Genomic DNA, 23,208 nt, shown 5'->3' on the forward strand with positions numbered 1-23,208 from the left:
ATGGAATATGCGAGTATAATTGGCAACCACGGCTTTGGCGTCAGAAATGCGAACGGCGATCTTCTGATTGATTTCTGCAACGATGCGGGGGTTGCCGTTGGGTGTTTTTCTTTTCCTAAAAGCAGTCATAATGCACAATGAATATCACCGAATAACGTGACAGAAAACCAAACTGACCACCACAAATAGCAGGAAATTTAATACGGCGAAGTTAAAAGCCGGGCAGATTCGACATGCTTTCATAGCAGAGTTGGACGTTTCAATCTCTACCCACAGTAGGCTAAAACTATTATAAACGGCTTGTGACGTTACGCTAAAACTTGTTGATCCATTTTCTCTAGAAAGCAAAGATGAGTGATGAAACTTGGGCCTTAAGCGAACATCGCAGTCCAGCTAAGCAATCTCGGGACGAGGCACAGACCAGCTTCCGTTGATTGTGACAAACTTACTGCAAAAATACTCAAAGCCTGTCGCACAACAACAACTAGCATGTTAAAGTCGAAGTAGTAATTTTAAAGCGACAAATGCCCATATTGAAAATGTCGATAGCTTCACCTCCTTAGGAAGCGTTTCTCTACAGACGCCGATGTAGCAGATGACACTCAGCTTAGAATCGCAAAAGCCCGTGACGTGTTGCATATTTTCAACTCCAACGTCTTTGGGTCAGTGACGGTGCATTCGAAACTGATGAGCTTCGCGCCAACTCTGCTAGCGTTGGGCAAGTACACAAACTTGTAAGGTCGTGAAATTCTTCTGGCCACAGGTGGATCGGAGGCGCACGGGCGAACTTCTGAGGTTGACAAAATATCAGCTCTCGAATCTCGTGGGTTTTCTCACAGGACACTATTCGCGAGGAATGCATGTTGTGAGACCTAGAATTACCTCGAGTCCTTTTTGCGCTGGATGTATAGAGGATGAAGTGGAATCATCTCAGCACCTTCTCCTTAGTTGCCTTGCTCTGCCTGGGGTTAAGATCCAGGCATCTTGGCTCTTTCTTCTGCGTTACGCCTACTGATATAGCTGGCGTTGACATTACAAATCTGATGAATTTCAATAGCAGCACAAAGGGGTTGACGCAAACGCAGTACAGTCATCGTTCATAATCCACACACTCTAAACCCATCCTCCTAACCATCCAACTACCACCTCTTCCCGCCCTCTCTTTATAACCCATCGGTTTTTCTCTTTCACCTCCTATCCTTCATAGTAATGGTATCACAAAGGGCGAATCCGTTTATCTTCGACCAAGTGAGCTCATTCCTTGGGCAACCATTCCAACCTGATCTAACTTCAACGTAAAATCGGTTTTTTCTGTATGACTGTGAAACAGGATTGATGCCAATTATTAAAGCGTTGGTAACACGGGTAAATATTGATTCAAAAAAAAAAAATTATAAAAAAAATAATAAAAAAAAAAATAATAAAAAAAATAGTAATAAAAAAATTATTATTATAAAAAGAAGGTCTAATGAATATAATAATACTGAAGTCTTAAATATAAAAATAATAAAATAGTCTTACTTTTTGACCAAGCAATTAGAACAAATTTAGAACAAGCAAAAATAACTTGTTTTTGTTCCATCCTAATACGCATGCACACATACATAGATGCATATGTTTATTCAATGCTTTGCTCATTTACTTCACTATTTACAGATTCACTTTTCAATTTACCCATCCCCGTTTTCGCATCATTGCATCATTTGTCTTCTTCATCTTCAATTCATTTGCAATCTGTGTTTTCGTTGCATTTCCAAGTGCTGCAGTTTTCCAATGTTTTTGCGCCAAGGTGAAAGGAAATTGATTTGCAAGCAATCAACGCAAACAACAGTAAATACAAGCGCACTCAAGCATGCACTTAAACAGCTGATGAATGCATGCATGTGTACGTATGTATGTGTGCTCATATGCATATATGTATGTATTGTTGCAAATGTGAAAAGATTCGAGAAGATTTACTTACTAGTAATTGGGTTTGTGAGTCTATTCCATCACTTGAAAATGTTTTCTAATGAAGGGTAGAGTTACACATATATGAATGCGTGTGTGTACTGTATATGAAATATTAATTACTTAAATGAACTTGAACTTTTGGCTTTTCTATGCGTTTCTTAATACGTAGGTGTAATTAATTTATATACAGTTGCGAGTACAGAAATTCGGTCAGGTATTAAGCTTCTATTTAAAGGGTTACAGGCTTGGGTCCACATACAGGGGTTGATTGAAAAGTAGTGAGCCTTATTTTTTTTAAGCAGTTTTATTAAACCTTTTGGCTTATACAACTAATATTCTTCAAAATAGGACCCTTGAGCGTTAATACACCGCTGGTAGCGGTCCTTCCACTGCAGGAAACATTTTTTAAACTCATCCGCCGGAATCGCGTTCAATTCGGCTGTCACAGTTTTTTCAATCGCCTCGATGGAGTCGAAACGCCACCCCTTCAGCTTTCTTTTCAGGCGCGGGAACAAGAAGAAGTCCGGAGGGGATAGGTCTGGGCTGTAGGGAGGGTGGGGAAGCACCGGAACCCCCATCTTGGCCAATACAGAGGTGCAGAGGAAGGCGGTGTGGGCCGGCGCATTGTCGTGATGAAGGGTCCAATTGTAGACGCGGTCGGGCTGAACCCGGGCGACGTGGTTTTTCAGCCGAAGGAGCACTTCTTTGTAAAATGCCGCGTGTACAGTGCTTTCTGGAAGTACAAACTGTTTAGCTTTACGCAAAATTTGATCGAGTAATGTTTCTCCAACGATCGCTGCGTTTTCGCCACTGCAAAATCCTAACACACTTTTAAAACAGCTTTCACGCGCGGACCGATGTTGACTGCACCGCTGTTGCCAGCGAACTGGGACCGGTTTCTAGTGGAAAGGGAAGGTCCAACGATCATTTTCCCCCACCAGCCGCTTCGGTTGATCGCCTGGCAGATGCTCCGCGCGGGAAGGCTCATAACTTTTCAATCAAACCCTGTAGGATTCTTTTCATTATAACTATTTATTGCACATTCCACGGCCAAAGAATTATGATCGATGCCGTTGACCGAAAAAGCCTTGTTGTCGCTGCTGGTACTATTTTTGTGTTCGCTCTAGTAATATACTGGTGATTTGAAGGTAAAAATGTGAGGTCTCGATCGCATTAGTTGACATTCGTTTGAAGCGAAAAGATCCTTTTTCAACTGGCGTTAAAAATGTCTACGTTCGTCCCGAAACAAACAGCATTTGCGGAAAGTCAGGCATCATTATTACCTTTTAAAGAAAAGTGCAGAAAGCAGGCAATTCGGTGAGACTTCAATTGAAGGAGACGGAGATCGAGAGACGTTTGGTGACGTGAAAGATGCTTCTGGAACGGAAGAAAAGAAAAGGTTTGTTGCATCGCATGGTCACTGGCGATGAAAAAAGGATCTATTATGATAACCCTAAGCGTCGAAAATGATGGAGCCTGTCAAGTGAACCAAGTCCATCGACAGCGAAAAAAAAAATATTCATTCTTCAAAGGTTATGTTGTGCATATGGTGGGATCAGAAGGGTGTCATCTATTATGAACTCCTTAAACCATCTGCACCCACCACTGGCGATCATTGCCTACTGCAAATAATGCGATTGAATCAAGCTCTCAAAGAAAAGTGACCAGAGTAAAACAAAGTACCTACTGTCAACATCCAAAGAATCCTCGTGTCTTGGAGAACACGTCACTGTTGACAAGCGCAATTTTGAAATTGTGAAGAACTTTGTTTATCTACATAGGTGTCAGGGATTAAACGAAGGATAACTCTTGCCAACAGGTGTTACTTTGAGCTCAGTAGGCGGCTGAGCGGTAGAACCCTCTCTCGAAAAACGAAAAAAAAGCTATATAAAAGCCTAATCATCCCCGTCCTTGCATATGACGCAGAGTCTTGAAAGAATACAACTCATGAGAAAGCACCCAGAGCTTTCGAGAGAAAAATTCTCCGAAAAGTCTTTGGTCCTCTTTGCGTAGGCGAGAGTGAGTTCCGTATGGGATGGAACAGAGAGCTGTATGAACTATAGCCAGATATGGACATGGTGATCAATTGGTGATCACAACTTTTTCAACTGAGGGATGAGAGACCGCCGTAGGACATAGTGAATTGTATTAAAATACAACGGATGAACGAAAGTGCTCCAGCACGGCAGTCCTTTGAAAGGGACGGCTGGTGGTCGACGAGGAGGAGGAACACCTAATCCTCTTCTTAATTGGCGCGATAACTGCTTACGAGATCTTCGCCGAGTTTAACAAAGAGCGCCAGTCGTTTCTTTCTCGTGCCAACCAGCGTCAATTGGACACACCATTTGAAGCGAAGTCCTTCTCCACCTGATCTTTCCAACGCAGTTAAGGCCTTCCTCTTCTTCTGCTACCACCAGCTGGTACCACATCGAATACTTTCAGAGCCGCAGCGTTTGTGTCCATTCGGACGACATGACCCAGCCAACGTAGCCGCTGGATCTTTATTCGCTGCGTTATGTCTATGTCGTCGTAAAGTTCATACAGCTCATCGCTCTATCGCCTGCGATATTCGCCGTTAGCAACGCGCAAAGGTCGAAAAATCTTTCGCAGAATCTTTCTCTCAAACACTCCAAGCGTCGCTTCATCGGATGTTTTCATCGTCCAAGCTTCTGCGCCATACGTTAGGACGGGCATGATGAGAGACTTGTAGAGTGTTAGTTTTGTTCGTCGAGAGAGGAATTTACTACTCAATTGCCTACTTAGTCCAAAGCAGCACTTGTTGGCAAGAGAGATTCTACGTTGGATTTCAAGGCTGACATTCTTATCGGTGTAAATGCTGGTTCCTAAGTATACGAAATCCTTTACAACCTCAAAATCATATTTGTCAACAGTGACGTGGCTGCCGATACGCGAGTGCGCCGACTGTTTGTTTGAAGACAGGAGGTACTTGATTTTGGCCTCGTTCACCACCAAATCCATTCACTTTGCCTCTTTATCCAAAGCATAATCTTTGGCTAGGGCCTTGTTAAGGCCTAATCTGCATTTGGGATATTTAGTGTCATCTAAGTAAGTACATAATAGATATTTAACTTTATACGCTCTCCTTTCACTCCGTAAATTTTCTGATCTCCTTTGAAATATTGGATATTGTTGCATGCAACTTAATTATACTAAATACTTTATAAGCCAAATCGTTTTACTGACACATACAAGTAAATAATTTCAGTTGCTACCATTACAATGGAATTTAAGCTTGAAAAACATTCAGCAATTTTATCCATAGTTGCCAGTTTAGCGAAGATATTTATTTATATTTATGTATGTAGTGGAAGCACTCCGATTTACGGTATTTTATATGGCAAGAAATTTGCTTTGGACTGGAATTGGGTCATGCATTGTTTGCTTGGTTAGTTGGTTTGCCTGTTGATTCTTATCAATTATTGGCTTCAACTGTAAAATGCGTTTATGTTTTGCTCTACTTATCCAGCATATTTCCCCTATTAGGAAGTAAATATTCGTAAAATAAAATTTTATTGAAATGGGCACAAGCAGGATTTGAGCAAATATAAAATGGTACGCTCATTTTTTATACCCAAGGCGTACATTTGGAAGCTGCCATGAAAGCCAAATGAAAACTAAGGTGGAGCAAAATTAGTTAATAGAAAATGTTTAGCTACAAGCGAACAATAAATATATGATTTAGTGCACCCAAAAGCAAAACTTGCAGCAATAGCTTAATACACATACATGCATATATATATACATACATACGTACACACTTTCAATATTAAATGATCACTTATGGGCCCGACAAGCAGCGATTGGTTGCCATTTACAATATTTACATAAAATTCCACAAGTTGTGGTAAAACTTTTCGAGCGTATAGAGAATGAGAAAATATAATTCGCCGTTAAGAGTTTAATTTCACCCAACCAGCATGGTTTTGTCGCTGGACAATCTGCGCTTACCAACCTAGTGGTCTTTGGCGCACATTGCATTGACACGTTTTTATCAGGATTCCAAATTGATTGTAAAGAGTGATCCGATTGGAGATACATTTTCCAATAGGGTTTTTTCGACAGAACACGCGTGACTATTTAAACTAAATACGCAACTTTTTCAGCATTCATTGACATTTCATCGTGGACCTACACCACTACAACATTTACAAATCATAAAATTATATAGTAACAGGTGGCGCTAAAGTAATCCTCCTATCAGAAAATGCTATAAATTTTGCGATTGGCCCCTAATGCCCTAGTAAACTCATGCGAAATACAAGTTAATAAACAATGTTACGCTACACTGCTCCAGAACGCGGAATATTGCTGACTATTTATTTGACCAATAATCGGTCGGTGGCTTTGGCACAACATGAATTTCGTCGCAGATTTCCTCGCCGTCCAACGCCTACTGGTGAAACACTGCGACGTTTAGCCGCTCGCCTCGAAGAGACTGGCACAACACGAGATGCTGCCAGGCGTGGCAGACGGAGTAGCCGTTCTGCAGAGAATATTGCTGCTGTAGCCGAGGTTGTCATGGAAGCGCCGTGGACATCGACCAGACGACGTGCCACGCAAATGGGTATCAGTCGACGGTCTTTACAGCGAATTTTGCTACAAGATTTGAAGATGTTTCCGTACAAAGTCCAGACGGTGCATCAGCTGTTAGCTGTTGACCGCCAATTGCGTCTAACATACGCTCAAGACATCCTTAATCACCACCAAGAGGAAGATGATTTTTCATCAAAAATAATCATGAGTGATGAGGCCCATTTCCATCTTAGCGGGTACGTAAATAAGCAAAATTTACACTTCTGCGGCACTGAAAATCCGCGTGTAACCCACGAAGAGCCATTACACCCGCTCAAAGTCACTGTATGGTGTGCTGTTTTCGCTGGAGGAGTCATCGGATCTTTTTTCTTCGAAGACATCGCGGGCCAAACGGTTACTGTGAATGGTGAGCGCTACAGAGCAATGATCAACGAGTTCTTTTTGCGCCAAACTTTATGAATTGGGATTGGAAAACATGTGGTTCCAACAGGACGGTGCAACGGCACACACTGCATGTGTCACAACCGATATGTTGAAGGATGCGTTTCCCGGGCGCCTAATCTCCCGTTTTGGCGATTTGCACTGGCCAGCAAGATCGCCGGATTTGACCGCTCCAAACATCTTCTTGTGGGGCTTTTTGAAGTCGCGGGCTTAAGTCAACAAGCCTCAGACTCTTGCAGCTCTTAAAGACAATATCCGTCAAGAATGTGAGGACCTATCGCCGGAAGTCTTGGCCAAAGTTATGGAATTGGCCACGAAGATCGTGTGATATCACACCTTTGAACTTTTATGTGTGGTGGTATTTAACGTCTAAATGCTTTGTGGATAAACCAGCTTCGAATTACTAAAGTTATTCACATACCGACCGAAGTCCATCAGCGAGTCGTTCAAAATTAGTGTTTACCGATGGCCGATTTGTATTTTATTGCAAAATCTGACCATGTTTGGTTTTCGCTAAATTTTTCTGAAGTAGTGGAATTTCTAAATATTTAAGTAATAGGTGCTGGGAGATCTAAGTCGAATTAGAATCTACTTGTATACTCTTTCTGCTTATTATTAATGATATTTTGTTTTTCCTTGCTCACTTTACTCGGGAGCGTAGGGCCTCCACAAGACTCAGTCTTCCGTTGGCTTCGTTAATCTGTTTTGATTTCTAACAGGGTAGGTGATTAGCCTGCGGCTACCAGTCCTAAGTAGTGCCTAGGAACAACGCCTCCTTACTGCATGAAGCGCCTTCTGTGTGTCACATTTTTCTACCAGAAGGATCACACAGATGGTTGAGGACTTCGCTAAATTTGGTGTTTCTGCGCTATTACCGCGATTGCCCGCTTCTTCTTGCTGGCTCCACTATCGCAATGTGTAACTGTGATATTGTCTTTGTTTTTTTTTTGCTTGTATTAGCATCCACAATGCAAGTAATGCTCTAACTTTTGAGCGGGAGTAAGGCTTGGAAGGATAAGGTTGTTGGGGTGGTTGAGGAATGAATTTGTTTTTTTTTATAGACTAGGAAAGTGGGTAAGTTTGGAAAAGTGCGCGGACCGTGCTTCCTGGGATTGGAACCCACAACCTCTAGGATGGTAGGCACTTACGCTAGACTACCGAGTCCGACAGCTGTTTTTCGTTTTTTAGTTACTTACTTTACGCGGACGACCTAACAGTTTTCTCATCGATTATTAATTGTGAAGATGCTTCTAGGGTTCAATTACAGATCAAGAGAATGTACTTATGTGGTTATCAGTTTCACCTACATTTCAATATCAATAAGTGATATCACGTTACATTCTCCAAACTACGTAACGTAGTACGAACTTCATGCAATATCTTTGGTACTCCCCTTTAGGCTGTGGGAAAGATCAAAGACACTTTTACGGTTTGATGATCATATTACACGTCGTATACGAGCAGCCACAGACAAAGCTGTACTAATCACTGATGTATGGAACATCCTGAATGCAAACCTAGCAACGATGTATAGACCAACTGAACGCTTGACTATTGATGAACCGCTTTTTCCTTATCGAGAAAGTACGAAGTTTACCCAATACACGTCATCAAAGCCTGCTAAATACGGTCACAAAGAATTTTGGGTGAGCGATGCAAGTAATGCTTATCCGCTGAAAAGAATTCTCTATACTGGCAAGCAAGAGGTGAATCAAAGAGAGCGAGTTGTGAAAAAACTTGTCGTCGCTTACAAAGGATCTGGCCGAAACATTAGCATGAACAGATTTTTTACAACGTTACCTCTGGCTAAAAGTCTTCTTTCTGGGAACCTCGTTGGTATGATACTTTGAAAAAAAGAAAACAAAACGTACATTCCTCCAGAAATGGAACCGTCGAGTTCTAGAGAACTTTTATCAACTCTTTTTGGCTTTCATGACAAAAAAAGATCCCTCTTAGTAGGATACATTACGTTGCTATGATCTCTGATTTAGCACATAAAAAACCAGAAATGATTTTGTTTTACAACAAAACCACAGCCGGCGTTGATACTATGAATCAAATGTGCATGAGGTACTCTACGCAACGGTGAACTTGCAGTTGGCCGCTAGCTTTCTTCTACAATATAATATGTTGGATATTGCTTGTGTTGCTGCTTACGACATTTATTATGAAAATAATAATATGCTTTCCAACAAAAGCAATCGAGGCAGAATCTTTTTGCGCCAGCTTTCCGAAGAGTTAGCTTTGTCGGTGATTCAAGAGCGAGCTTCCAACCAGCAGGTTATGCCAAACCACGCAACGAGGCTTCCAGACGAAAGTTACTTTGAAAAACCAGTAGCGGTAGAGTACCTGCTGACAACCAACGTCGGAACGTCACTGGCAGAAAATTTTTTAGTTGGGTCATGCTACATTTGCAATGAGCAGCCTATTCGTAAGCAAAGAAAGGCAAGGAAGTGTTGTGCCGAGTGCGAGAAGCCCGTTTGTGATGAGCACTCGGTGAAGATCAGTAAATGTTTACATTGCGATCAGTAATTTTTAATTACGCTAAAGATTAATCACTAAGCTTTAATTATTTATATGTATTTCTCTATTTATTACTTTTATCAATTTTTCACGTATTATTGACTGTGCAAATGGTGCAATGTAGATGTTTTTTTTTTTCGTAACAATCACATAGCCAAATGTAATAATTATTGTATTATTACATACAGTATATTTATTCAAGAAACAATTTAAAAAGAATATAATTTATAAATAATTACTAATAATACTCATATACTTTTTATTTGTATAAATAAAGATATTTTCATGACATAGTACATGAATCTCGCGTTTTCTGTATAGGGGTACCCACATACCCGGGTGGCTTATACATTTACTTTTTTTCGAATGCAAAAATTTTTAAGTAAAAAAAGTTTAAAAAATATGTTTAATGCATATTTCGATACAAAATAAGTCAAATCATGGGGATCCATGAGGAGGTTGGCCTATCTCTCATAGGAAACAAATTATTCAAAAAAATTTACGCCGATGGGCACCCGGGTGGCATCACCATTTTCAAATATGGTCATAGCACAACGTGGCTTATCATCATAGTTTGGTACAACAGCTCTGTGTGCGCTCTGGCCTGCGGAACAAAATCTTCCATTTGACGCTAACTTTGGTTGATTTCTCTCAGTTTTTTTTTTTACTTGGAATTTCCTCATCTCGTCCTTCAGTTCGTCAAACCATCTCGAGCTAGGTCTTCCTTTTGCATTCTTTGTAAATGTTTTAGCGTTAATTACTTTTCGTCGAGCTCCCGTTGGCTCTATTTTCGTGTCATGAACTAGCCATCTGATTCTTAGCGCTTAGATGAAGCGTATGACATTCTCTCCTCTTATTAGTTGATGCAGTTCATGGTTCCATCTTATGCGCCATTCATTCTTGTTCTCTTTGACTGCTCCGCAGATTTTTCTGAAAATTTTTCTATCAAATATTTGTAATTTCACTTTGTTCTGCCCATCAGACTCAAATTCAGGTTACCGGACCACTGCAGTGTGTTCCAGGCAGAGGTAGCCGCAATCAAGGAGGCAGCTGATTGGCTGCTCAAATGCGTACTAACGGTCAAGAAAGTAAATATTTACTCCGACAGCCAAGCGGCAATAAGGACCCTCGGGTCTATGACGGTGCATTCGGAATTGGTCAAGGAATGCTTGACCTCGCTTTCAACTGCGTCCGAAATCTTTTCACAAAATATCAGCTCTCTAATCTCGTGGGTTCTCTCACAGGACACAATGCGCGAGGAATGCATGCTGTGAGACTTGGAATCACCTCGAGTCCTTTTGTGCTGGATTCTCATTTAGAATATTTTTGTATTGAAAATTAACAAATTACATGTCTTTTATTTAAAATTGGCCTAAATGGGCAAAATCGTAAGAAAATAATGTTGGTCAGCTTCTCCTCTTCTTGATTGGTAGAATAAATGCTTACGCGGTTTTAGCCGTGTTAATATTGGCCTCCCACTTCAACAAGGTGAAATATGAGACTGTGCAACGTTAAGAAAAAAAAACAGAAATAAAAGACTAGCAAACTAAATTAATTAAGACTATGGTAAAAATATAGTAACTATTTTAGAGGTGCAAACATCAAATCAATTTTTTCAATCCTGATTTACCTAGAAATTCTGACATTTTTGATATATTTTCTGAGGAAGTAGTTCTTAACAGACAGTATAGAAGGTCTTTGCTTTCGGAAGATACTTTTCCTGATTTGTTCAAAATGTGGACAGTCGTCGAGTAGGTGGCAGACCGTTAAAGATGGTGAGTGACAGTGTTGGCAGCATGGAGGGCTGGAACTATTGAAAACGTATGAATGTGTGGCGATTGTGTGCCCTAGACGAAGGCGGACAAATGATTTGATATCGTTGCAACGCCAATTTAATAGGTAGTTTGGTTTTATTCTGTTTGTGTTATTTACGATATAATAATGGAAAGAGGATGCCCAATTGACCATTTGTGCATAAATTTATATATGATGTATAAATTTATATACGTCTTTTTTCGAAATATAGTCGAAAGTTATTACTGATTGTTCCCTCTTAAGCCTGCATTGCCTGGAGCCAACATAAGTTTTATGCGGTCGCTATTTTTAATAATTTGCTCCGGATGCAGGAGATGATGTGCGTCTTGTTCATTGAGTTCATTATCGAGTAAATAACTGATTTGCTATCCGTGCAAATTACTGCATTCGGTAAGGAGTTTTCAGCGAAGATAATACCATGCAGGATCGCTGCAGCTTCGGCTGTATAAACGGAGGCATAGCTAGGAAGGATGCCGGCCGAGATTGTTTCTCCTTTCGAGTTGTCAACTGCAAACGAGATGTTAGTATCAGTTTTTGACCCATCAGTGAAAATTAAGCTCCATTCGGGAAGTAGAGGAGTTGTGACTTCTGTAAAAAACGTTGCTAAACAGTAGAATTGGTGTGATTTTTACCATATTTCGCTAGGTTTAATATAAAATTAGGCTCTTTCATCAACCATGGGGGAAACAGCACATTTTGGCAAAGTGAAGCGGAAGTTATACCAATCTCCCTGGCGTAATCGATGCACAGTGCAATTGTCGATTTGCGACGTGGGACCTTACTTCTTTGGAGCTCGCCTACCACTGCTTCATATAAAGCGCTGTTGTAAAATAAAAGTTATAAGCAATTAAAAAAATATGTATTGAGAATATAACACTTTTCCTTAACTCCCATTAGCGCATAGGGCGTCACAACACATTTAGGCGAACAAAATTTACTTCGCATTGAAAATAATTATAAAATAACCCTTTGGGGATGGAGCCGCTCAACGGGCGAGCTCGCCGAGGACGAGAGGAATTGGAGTGCGCAGTAAAGAAAATAAATGCGTTGAACGTTATAAAAACTAAAGCTTTATTTAATACAAGTAAATTTTTTCATAGAATCAAAAAATAATAATAAAGAAACAAATTGAAAAAAAAAACAACAAAACGAGATTGATTGTATAGGGTGGGCCATGAGTAATTTGCGTTTTGAATCGGCTATAAAAAAAGAACTAATCAATATTTTTTCAAACTTTTTTTTTTATTTTGAAGATTGAACATTGTCATTTATGAATGAAAAATAATATCGTTCAAATGACTGCCACGACTGGCTTTACAGTGGGCCGTTCGATCAACCTAATTTTTAAGCACATTTTCGATTGTTTCGGCTCCAATTTCATGAATGGCAACTTCGATTTCGCGTTTTAAAGCATCAATCGTTTCTGGCTGGTTCGCATAGCATTTGTCCTTAACGGCTCCCCACAAAAAATAGTCCAACGGGCTTAAATCACAACTCCGAGGCGGCCAATTGACATCGGAATTTCGGCTGATTATTCGGTTTTCAAAAAGGGTAGCCAAAAGCTCGAGTGTAATTTTGGCAGTGTGACAACTTGCACCGTCCTGTTGAAACCAAATATCGTCAATGCCATCCTCTTCAATTTTTGGAAGCAAAAACTCATGTCACGGTAACGCTCGCCATTTACTGTAACCGCGGCTTCTCGCTGTTTTCGAAAAAAAAAATGGCCCGATGATGCCGCCAGACCAAAAACCGCACCAAACAGTGACTCGTTGTAGATGCATTTGCTTCTCTACAGTAACGTGTGGACTTTCTGAGCCGCAAATCCGACAATTTGCTTATTGACGTAGCCACCGATGTGAAAATCAGAAAAGAAGAAGAAGACTCACCACTTTGGAAATAGATTTTCAATATTTCCCAATTCTGTTCAAGCGTATAGCGTCCCATTTCGTAAATGTCAAATCTTTAAGTAAATTATGAACACATTTGACATGTCATTTGTGCTACCATTCTCAAAAAATCAGGTGGTTCAAAAAGCAAACGCTATATGGCCCACCCTGTAGTTATGTATACGTTTTATGTTCAGGAATTGGGTGGTGTCGTTCAAATTGACAAAGTTATTCCGTCAGAACCGTCACTGTCTAATATATAATCGCTAGATCGCGTAGCTATCGTGCATAGGTTAAAATATATAAAAAGCCTGCTGGTTCCACTGGCAGTGACCCTAAGAGACTGAATCGAAGAACTGAAATTTGTTTTGACTCTGCCGTCACCTCACATCGTAAGTTTACATTATAAAAAAGATAAGACTTCATCGCCAATGCCCCCATAATGTTTTTGAATGAAAATGTGACTCTTTTACTATACCTATGCATATCTTATCGCTCATAACGACTAATTTGGGCGGCTGGGTAGGTAGGTATAGTAGTTGTCGATTGACACACCTAGGCCTGCTGTGGGCCCATTGTGATACCACCGGGGCTGTCCCCTCTCCTCACTCTACATTCTCCTCATTGAACCAGCCTGTGCTTTTAACATATCTAACAAGACTTGTCATTTTTATATTGGCTACTTCTGCCAAGTTATTCAAGGAACTTTTCCCTAAAATATTGAATCTTCTACTATCCAAAGCCATACACCCGCATAGAAAGTGTTTTATACCCTCTTCTTCTTCAATGTCGTTACAGCTTCTGCAATAGTCGCTATAGGGCGCCCCCAGTCCACTGACATGCCTGCCAATCAGACAATGCCCTGTTAGCGCCCCTAGAAGATTTCTCATGTTTTTCCTGTTCAGTTTCAACAGTCGGTTTGTGCGGCCCACGTTCCGTTCCTCCACGTCATTCTAATATACTAGTTGCACAGGTCAGGGACTGAGTCTATAGCCTGTTGGCAGCACTGATAATGTGTTTATCTATAAGCATCTTACAAGTTGCTAAAGGTAAAGGTATGTTCGTTTTGTCTGGTTCGATTGGTAATGTGGTACTCAATCTCGCTAGTTCATTTGCTTTGCAGTTGCCTTTTACGTTACTATGACCCGGCACCCAGAGCAGGGTTATTACAAAGTACTGTGATAGTTCCGTCAAAACGTCGATACATTCTTTTACTGCATTCGAGTTAATATTAGGCGATTTTAAAGCTTTCAGGGCCGATTGGCTATCTGAATATATGTTTATATCTCTTGTGGTGAGGACACTTTTATTAAGGATTAGCAGGCCTTCCCTCATAGCCAAAATTTCAGCTTGAAATACACTGCAGTGATCCGGTAACCGGAATGAGATGTTGGCATTCATTCCTTCAGAATGAAAGTCTCCGCCTACTTGATCATTTAACTTGAAACCATCTGATTCCGCTTCTATTGTCCATTACCCCATTCCCAATTTTCTCTGGTTGGGAAAGTTGTGGTAAAGGATGTGTTTAAATGCAACTCTACTGAGCTACAAAAGTCTGTCGTTTGCTGTAGGAAGGGGTATTCGTCTAGTATTCTTGCGTGACCCCTTCTGTTAGTGGTTAAGTTAGAAAATTCTCTAAACGCCGACAGGCGTCCTCAACGGTAAAACGGCTTGGGTGGCTATATACCAAAACTCGTCCCCAAAGGGTTAAAAATAGAGCATAAATTGTCTTTCTACAATATAACAATTGTAGATCATTTTTTTCTCATAACAGTTATATCTCTGCATATTTCATTAAGCACCTACTTGAATGCTCTTTGGGCGTACTTGCACAAGCAAACTGTTCACACTCGCCTGAAAGTAGGCTTTCTGTACATATTTTAATAGACCTAATTTGCTAAGCACAACTACTCTCAAGAAGACCCACTTAATACAATATCGAGTTAAAAACATGACAATCGAAAACTAGCTACGCAACAATAAACTATACTCCTAACACTTACAACAACCAACAACACTTACTATCACCAAAAATAATGGAATATTGCAATTGTCTCTGCTCAGCATGGCTGAATGGCATAAAATACTTACAATCTGCCTCCGCTGCAAAAGTTTATGTGAAGATGTGAAAATATTTCTAATGTCGTGTGTGTTTGCTATGTTGTTATCCTTACGTTAACATGTGTAAAATGTATAACACACATCCACACACACACACACACGCCTGCATTTAAGTAATTGTGGTCAGAAGTGTGAACAAAGATAAACTGCTCCAGATATCCGTTTTTGAGCAGCTGCTCTTTTGGACTTCATTTAGACAAAAATACAACAACAACGATTTACGAAATTTTACCAAAAATCTGTTGAATTTGCAGTTTCTTTATGCACACTGCTCACTACACACACACACACACATCCACGCACACTTGGAAAGGAATTTTTCTGTAGAATGTTCAAGATACAATGGCTTTGGCAACGTAATTGTTTGATGGCTTCATCAGCTTACCAGATCACTTGTTTGCTTGTTTACATATTAACAACAATTTTTGTGAATTTGCTGAAATTTATATTTCAGGCAATTGCGAAAATTGTTTACCCATGAAAAATATTGAATATTTCACAGAGACACAATTTTAAATGGAGCCAATATTTTTGATATCTGCATTAATACGGAATTGCTTGCAAGTATACGAAAATTGCAGTAAACCAAAGCAAAATACTCGTATACACAAACAAAATATTTGCAAGTTAGTTTAAAGGGTGGTTAAGTTTCAAGGGCCGGTGTTGATTTGGAATAAAATACAATTTTTTTTAAGAAACTTTTTTTCATTTCTCTTTATTATGATAATACTGGTATGGCTCAATTACGTATAAAACAAAATAACGGCCAAATGGCTGCCGCGGCATCGGCGGCACACCTCCATCCGATGGTCCAGATTTTCGATGACGCTGAGGCTTAATTGAGGTTCTATGCCGTTAATGTGCCGAATTATCTCATCCTCTAGCTCTTGAATTGTTGCTGGCTTATCGACGTACACCTTTTCTTTCAAATAACCCCAAAGAAAGAAGTCCAACAGTGTCGTAGACGTTTAGGTTTGGTTAGCATTCAACATTGGCCCCTGAAATTTCTTCTTGTTGTACAGTAGCTTAAATAATTGCAGCATAGAGATTTATTGGAAAGGTTTGGCAATATATTTGTTCCTCGCTTAATTTTAATAATTTAAACAATTTTTTCATGAAAATACACAGGCATAGGTAGGTAGGTAGGGTGGTTGTCGTAAGACATACTTAGACCTTCGGCAGGTCCACATGATACCACATACACAGGCTTATTCTTCCACAAAAATCATATAAATCCAAGTTACGAATGAAAACTAGGTGAAATGCCGGAAATCAACTCGATCTTTGAGCCACTTCAAACTTTTACACTTTTCACACTAAAATTTAATGAACTATAAGACGTCAAAGCTCAAATTTTCTTACTGCACTTATTTTACCAGAATTTAATTAGCTTTAAAGCGGATTACTCGAACTTTTGTGAAAAATTAAAAAAAATGTATATTAACTTTAGAAAAAATTTTAATATCTCAATAATTTATTTTTTAATATTAAAAAAAACAGAAATGTATATAAGAAAAATTTTAGTTCACACAAGATGCGAAACTTGGATTTAGATGGTTTCTGTACGAGAAACAATTACATTTTTGTAGAGAAAATTATTAAAATTGGTCAAAATAGTTAATTCTTCATAAACCGTGCAAAAAAAATCACATAAATCTAAGTTTCAAATGCAAGCTAAATATTTTTTTTTTTATATACACCGTCAGCGGCTTCGGTAGTCTGGCGTAAGTGCACTAGGCTGCCATCCCAGAAGTTGTGGCTTCGAATCCTACGTGAAACACGGTCCACGCACTTTTCCAAATTTACCTACTTGCACTGTTTCTGAAAAAACCAAAAAAATTATTCTTCACTCCAAAAACTTCCTTTCCATCATCCATCATCCTTTCCATCGTTGCTCCCGCACAATAGTCATCACATTATTTGCATTGTGACTACTAAAACAAGCAAACTCAATGGCATTGCATCAGTGGCGCCAGCAAGAGAAAGCGGGCAGCCGCGGTAATAGCACAGCCATACAAAATTTAGCGATGTCTTCAACCATCTATGCTATCCTTCTGCCAGAAATATGTGAAACCCAGATGGTGCTCCTAGCAATAAGAAGGAGTTATTCTTAAGCAACGCCAGGTGGGCATTCCCACTACTTAGGAGTGGTAGCGGCAGGCTAATCAGCTACGCTACCCTAAATCAAATAGATTAACAAAACCAATGCAAAACTGGATCTTCTCGAGGCCTTATGCTTCCGAGAGGAGTGAACAAGGAAAAGCAAAAAATATATAAAAAAAAATACACCGTGAGAAAAAATAATTATTAAATATCAAAACGATTTGCGAGCCCCTTTGGACTTGCACTTTTTCATACCAATATTTTACGAGCTATAAAATGACTAGCTGAAATTCTCCTAAAAATTCAGGTTAAACATTTTGATGCTTTTATAAACATTTTAAACTTTTAATTTTTAATTTAAAGTTTGAAACTCTGATTTATTTGGGTTTTATAGAAGAACGAGCAATAGTTTCATAAAAAAATGTTAAAATAAGGCAAACTTAGTTCATTCCTAGTAAACCATGTTACAAAAGCCACAAAAAATCACGAGCTATAATTTGATTTTTTTTTAGGTTTTGCTTAAAGGGTTTGATATTTTTATATAATTTTTAATTATTGGTAATAAAAGTACAACAATAATGCTAAACAATTTTTTTATCTATAAAAGAAAACACCGGACACCTTCAGAAAAAAATTTCTTTAAATCAGTACGATTTTTAAGCAACTCCATAGTTTCACTTTTTACGCCAAAATGTAAAACTGCATACCCGAATTTTTTCTAAAAGTTATTATTTATTATAATTAAACATTTGCTAACTTTACTAAAATTTTTTATATTTGTACAAAGTTCGAAACTTAAGTTAGCCAGGTTGCTTGTCTAAGACAGGACACTCGCTGGCCCTAAGGTTCATTGTGATGTCTGCATGTGATTTCTATACCCTAATTAAGCTGCTTAAGCCTTAGATCTTTTTAACAAGGCAACTAGTCCCACCAATGAATCATTTCGCAAATTGTCCAGGCCTTCAAAGGAATAATTGCGAAGATATTTGACACGGCTTCTCCGTAGTGAACAGCATTCATAGAGGAGGTGTTGGACCGAATAAAATTTCTGCTTCATCTCCACAGCTTCTGTGGAAGTCATTGGAGGTGCACCCATTCTACTGGCTAGGGCGCAAATAGAGCAGTGATCCGTTATAACATCTGTGAGAATACTGGTAGTTGATCTGTTGAATCCGAGCAGACATTTTGTACTTTTAAGATTCAGTTTCGTCCAGAGCGCTTCGGAGGCCCTACAGTTAGTAATCAGAGACCACCTTCTATTGGCTTCCGCGATTACGTTCAAGTAAATCGGTTCATTTAGATGAAAGCTTATGTCCTCTACTACTCGCTGAAGGTCAAGCTCAGAGCCCTTCCTTGCACACTCATCAGCTCTTTCATTTCCCTCCATTCCAAAGTGGCCGGAGACTCAACAACGTGTGGTGTTTTGTTGTTGCATAAGCGAGAGCAAGCTCTCGAATTCTTAAACTCTGTTAAAAACTTGTATTTATGCGACTTAAGTAAGAAAATTAGCTATAGTTTTGTAAAATAAATTATCGCAATTAGTAAAAAAATAAAGTAGTTGTCAAAACCTGTAAGAAAGTGCTTGTGCTACTATTTAACATACTGTATGTATGCGTATATTGATTCAATACTTTTTCCACTTCAAGAAGGCGGTGGCGTATGAGTGACATTTGCACAGCTTTATAAATTTTTACTACGCATACAAGTATAACCCACATGTTATTTTCGACTCATTCGTGTAGTAGTTGATTTCTTGCATCGCTGATTAGAGTCACTTATCGTACGAAGCATAAATGTATGTACTATACATACACACAATCACACACTGCCATTAAAAATTCCCGCTTTACTACTTCCACAAACCACTCAGGTGGATAGTTGAGGCTTCGAGGCAATTAACACCACCAACACAGTAGCGATATATTTTATCACATATGCACACATATGTATATATACAAACGTACATGCGCCAACGCAGTCTTTCACTTGCAAAAACGTCTACTCATACATACCTGCTGGCACACTACACCAGTCTCTCACGAATGCATGCATGCATACAAACGTATATATATTTTTATGTATATTGCGAGTATGTGCCGGTTGGTACATTAGCATTCCCAACGCTCATTCACAATCCAGCCGCAGCTGCAACATGCAAAGTGCACTTCACAAACTTTTCCTACAACAAACTTCAAAAATTGTTAATTCTAATAAAATTCATCATGTAAAATTTATTTATGTTACTGTTTTTCCACTTGCAGGCGTCAAAGCAAACTTTTTGAATTGCAAACGGCGATGAAGATGAAAGCGACGAGATGTTAAAGTTGACTTTGATAACACGACGTGGTAGAGGATAATTGCTGCATAACAGGCAAACAAGTAGATGGAGATGAGAGCCATATTTCGGCTGAATAACCGGTTAGAGCAATGTGGCATATGGAGAAATTTTTTAATTACATAATATTTATATTGCAAAATGTGTATAGAGTGTTACAAAATATGGTCGCTTTGGTAGGATAAGCGGAGACTTACTTTTAAAGGTGGAATAAAGAGGTTGAAATAAAAATGCCATTATCACAGCTTTTTTTTTGACGTGATAACGTCTTATAATTCGATTTAGCCAGCTGCAGGCACGAAAAAATGTGTCGCTACCTTACTCATTAGTGTTACCTTGCTCATTTGTCGTTACCTTGCTTATTTGTAGTTACCTTGCTCATTTGTCGTTACCTTGCTCATTGCCGTTACCTTGAATGAACTGCAATCGAAAGCGCGGAACGAACAAAGCAAACGAACGGCAACGTTCGACATCTTGCTCTCTCCTATTTAAGTGAGCGTATATATGTATGTATATGCGCAAATGTACATATATAAATTCACGTATTTGTATTTGCATATACCTTCTTATTGATTATTATTAATTTGATTTACTTGAAGAATTTAAAATAAAACCAAGTTTGTTAATAATACCTGTTGTTTTAATGTTATTATTATTAATTTTTTTATTTTATAATAAATGAAGGAAAACATGTATGGTAAATAATATTTACTATATACCTTATAAGATATGTTGTATACTAATATATGTATATAAACATGCATATACATATACAATTTCGCGCTATTTTCAAAAAGAACAAATCTATATGTAAAGATGCATACAAGTCATATGGACATAACAAATATACGAATCTATTCCGTACGCAAGCAAATGTAAGCTAATGTGCTTGAACTGCAAGCCAGAGAGCGGAACGAACGACAAAGAGCACAATCGGCCTCCGCGCTCGGCAACGTTCGACATCTGGCTCTGTCCTACTTGAGTGAGCATACATATATATGTATGTATATGCGCATATGTAGGTATATAAATTCACATATTTGTATGTATTTGCATATGCCTTCTTCCTGTGTGCATGGTAATGAACCATTTCTCTGTTGAGAATAAACGATGATAGGAAAAATAGGAAATGAAAGGGAGTGTTTCGAGTGTAAAGTGTCTTGAAAAAGGCAAATCAATGATGGTGACTCTTAGTGTTGTTGACTTATTAACGTCTGATGCACAATCGAAATTGAACATATCTTTCATGAATTTGATAAGTGTTTCGTCATTTTTCACGTTTGTGTAAATGTAACTCGACCTATTCCATTGCAATTCCATTTACCTCCTCCTCTATATTCATACAAAATATCTATCAAACAAATAAAATTAAAATTTTGTTTTGAAAATTGCAACCACGTTAAACTATCGTCAGTAAACCGACTTTACAGACAACCTCTTTTTTTTTTTTTTTTTTTTTTTTTTAAATGGAAATACTTTATTTGCAATCTATCTTAGAATACACATATTCAGCAAAAGAGATCTTATTGCCTAATAACAGCATAGTATCTACACTGGTGCAAAACTACATAGAAAACTATAGAATTTTTTCTTTTTACAATTCTTATGCATATTTTATGTTATTAGATTTAATTTTTACTCGAAAATTGTATAACTTACTTCATTTATAACTTATATTAGAATTTTAAAATTTATTGGAGCATTTTAACAATTTCATATGTAGCTCTTTGTTTTTTTTTTTTTAGTTTTTTTTTATTTTTATTATTTATTAAATTGACAAATTTAAGGAATGGCAAGTCTAAGACATGATTGCGCTTTAATCGTCTAATTTCATTGGTTGTGTCCAACAAGCAAATAGCATTTGTGTTTACATGATTTGACAATCGTTCAATGTATCTGTTAGAATATACTGAGATTTCTCTCTTAACAAATGGAATACCCAGATCCATGTGTATGGCTTCGTTTGTGATAAACCAAGGTGTATTAACAAGTGTTCGTAAGGTCTTTGACTGGTAGCGTTGCAAAATCTCCACATTGGACTTACTAGCAGTTCCCCAAAGCTGTATACCGTAGGTCCATATAGGCTTCAATATAGCTTTATACAATCTAACCTTGTTTTCTAGACTAAGTTGAGATTTGCAACCAAGTAGCCAGTACATACTTTTGGTTTTATTTTTAAGCTGTTGATGCTTAGCTTTAATATGATTTTTCCATATGAGGCGTCGATCAAGATGCATTCCCAAGTAATATACTTCACTGTGTCGCTAGTAGGAATTTGATGACCATTTAAATACACAGGAGGACATTGTTCTCTTCTTAGTGTAAATGTAACATGAATAGACTTTTCATGATTAATATTAATTTTCCATTTATTGAAAAGTATGTAAGTGATTTTGTAGCAGGGAGGTGGCCTCTGCAGGAGACTCACTAGATGCGATGAAGGCTGTATCATCAGCAAAAGTCGCCACTTCTACCTTTTCTGTTGTCGGCATGTCGTAAGTAAATATCGTATACAAGACTGAGCCTAAAACGCTACCCTGAGGCACACCTGCGTTGATACTATATATTTCAGATGACGCATCTTGGTGCTTTACATAAAAGTGCCTGTCACTTACATAAGATTTAAGCACTAAGTAAAAATGTGCTGATAGAAGTTTTTTAATTTTAAAGAAATATCGAGTATCTTCGAGAATATTACGAGCAAACTAATGGGGCGGTAGGACTTGACGTTATTTTCAGGTTTGTTTGGTTTTGGGACCATTACTACGACAGCACACTTCCACTGTGTGGGGTAATGATTTACATTCAAGATACCATTATATATTTGTGTGAGTAACTTTATAGCATTTTATGGTAAAGCCTTCACAACTCTACTAACAATATTATCACAGCTAGCACTATAATATTACTCCTCTTCGTCTGATTTCCATTCTGCAAGTGCATTTAGCATTTTTTTCATTTCTTCAAGTGATTTCCATCCTGGAACTGCTAAACTATTCAGGGGTTCTACCAGAAACTTGACCTTTGTCTTGCAAGATATCGTTCCGAAGTTTCATGATCGTCCATTGAGCAGGAAACACAAACAAATTAATTTCATGTCGTTCCAGTGTTTCGTAGATAGAGATGCAATCTCAAAGTTAACTCGCCAAATTATAGACAGGCTAAATATATCTCTTTTTGTTGCATGTTTTGCTAGACCCAAAAAGTAAGCGAATTTAATGAGTTTTTCTAAAGTTCATAGGCATATAATATCAAGTGTCTCCAGGGAAAATTTCATAAGTATCAGAAAACTGGCACGTGTCCCTTTTCAACTACGAGATCACAGCGAAAATTTTAATTTAGGTTATAAGAGTATAATTAATTTTAGGAAGGAACTAATCTAAAGATGTATAAGTATAAAAGAATAATGATAAAGAATAAAATGGCTTAAAACCGATTGATGTGAGTATTAAGGGGGGAGCCTGGTTTATGAGGTCT

Source organism: Anastrepha ludens, chromosome 5 (assembly GCF_028408465.1).
Source record: "Anastrepha ludens isolate Willacy chromosome 5, idAnaLude1.1, whole genome shotgun sequence".
Taxonomy (NCBI): domain Eukaryota; kingdom Metazoa; phylum Arthropoda; class Insecta; order Diptera; family Tephritidae; genus Anastrepha; species Anastrepha ludens.